Source organism: Octopus bimaculoides, chromosome 12, assembly GCF_001194135.2.
Source record: "Octopus bimaculoides isolate UCB-OBI-ISO-001 chromosome 12, ASM119413v2, whole genome shotgun sequence".
Taxonomy (NCBI): Eukaryota; Metazoa; Mollusca; class Cephalopoda; order Octopoda; family Octopodidae; genus Octopus; species Octopus bimaculoides.
In genome coordinates this window covers 8707924-8710145 of record NC_068992.1, presented here as the reverse complement: position 1 = coordinate 8710145, position 2222 = coordinate 8707924, and positions in this window count along the sequence as shown.

Genomic DNA, 2222 nt, shown 5'->3' with positions numbered 1-2222 from the left:
ATGTAATGTATGTATGTAATGTATATAATGTATGTACGTATGTAGACTTTGTGTTTGCGCCATTTTCAAGGCAGTGCCCCAGCATGGCTGCAGCCCAGTGACTGGATCAAACAAAGATTTCATACAGCATGGAAGATAAAAAATGACTTATTCATTAATCATTTAACATTTGAATAAATCTATATTTATGAAATATTCATATATTACGCTCTATAAGTCAGACATTTAAATTTATAAAGCTTGAAGTGTGTGTGTGTGTGTAACATCATATATATATGTATGTGAAGACACATAGCCAAGCAATGAGAGCAATGGGCTTTCAACCATGAACCCAGACTGAGCCTTGTGTTGTGTTCTTGAGCAAGACACTTTCTTTCATGTGACTCAAGTTCACTCAGCTGCAGAAATTGGTTGTGATGTCACTGGTGCCAAGTTGTAGCAGCCATTGCCTTTCCTTGGACAACATTAGTGGTGTGGAAAGGGGAGACTGGTATGTGTGGGCAACTGCTGGTCGTCCACAAACAACCTTGATTTGTACCTCAGAGTAGAACTTTCTAGATGCAATCCTATGGACGTTTGTAACCAAAGGATGTCTTTTCCTTTTCTATGTATGTATATGTGTGGAGGCGCAACGGCCCAGTGGTTAGAGCAGCGGACTCGCAGTCATAGGATCGCGGTTTTGATTCCCAGACCGGGCGTTGTGAGTGTTTAATGAGCGAAAACACCTAAAGCTCCACGAGGCTCCGGCAGGGGATGGTGGCGAACTCTGCTGTATTCTTTCACCACAACTTTCTCTCACTCTTTCTTCCTGTTTCTGTTGTGCCTGTATTTCAAAAGGGTCAGCCTTGTCACACTCTGTGTCATGCTGAATCTCCCCGAGAACTACATTAAGGGTACACGTGTCTGTGGAGTGCTCAGCCACTTGCACGTTAATTTCGCAAGCAGGCTGTTCCATTGATCGGATCAACTGGAACCCTCAACAGAGTGCCAACATGTATATGTACCATATGCTGCACACGTGTGCTTGTGCTAAGATACAATAGTTAAAATAGGCCTGTCTTAGAAAGATTGTATAAATAGATAAATAAATAAAGTAGTTGGTCACAGCTGGAGTGCTGCCTTTGTTCACAATTTTACTAGATCAGAACCATTCTGGAGCTATTAGCAAGAACAATAAACTCACAAAAATATGTACTTAAAATGCCAAAATCACAACACTATCCATAATTTATGCAGTATATGGGCTTTTCCAGGTTGAGTCACAAGCTTTCTTTGATTTCCGCTGATAGTCTTTGGTAACTTGTATCTCAAAGTTATATCGTTAATTTGATACAAATTGTTGTTCAATCATTACTGAATTGTTTCTTCTTTACTTTTATTCTTTATTTCACAGCTTTGATAATGAGTGATGAAAAAATATGCAATTAGAACCATTTTACACCAGCTGTGGAGAAAAGGACTGAGTGCAAGGGCAGCTGCAAAAGAAATCAATGATGAAGTCCCAGGAACAACAAACATGTGACACGAAACTGGTACAGACATTTCAAGGAAGGTGACACCAGCCTCGATGACAAACCAAGGTAAGGAGGCCTTGCTTGAAATGGCTGAACAACATTGTCAGCAGAACCTAGCCCTCCACAAAGCACCATTGACACCTCCATAAGATCAGCCTTGCGGACAGACACTGTCAAGAAGCTTCTCATAAAATGACCAAAGACCAGGCTTGTTGAATTGTGAAGACTTGCAAACAGCTGTTGGTAAATCCTCGAGATGCCCTTTCTTAGCATTGAATTGTAACAGGATAAAAAATGGATTTATTTTTATAATCCTAATAAGATAAATCAGTGGATTCATTTCTGCCAAACTCCAGAACATGTTGTCAAACAAGGGCAGTTTGAATGGAAAGTCATGTGCATTTAGTGAAATTTCAAGCAAGTGTTGCACATGTTGTGAACACTAACCTTTATGCTCAACAAAAGCAGAGAGTATACGATGCTTTGAAAGCTCATTGACTAGCATTGGTCAAATGAAGACAAACACTCCTACAGTATGACAATGCCCAAGCAAACATGGCCAGTGTGATCAAATTGCAAACTTGGAGTACTTGAGAGGTTGGAAGTACTGCATCATCCTGCTTAGAGTCCACGTGGTGTACCATCAGATTACCACCTTTTCTGAACCATACACTCATTTCCTGCATGGATGGAGGTTCAACAATGTGG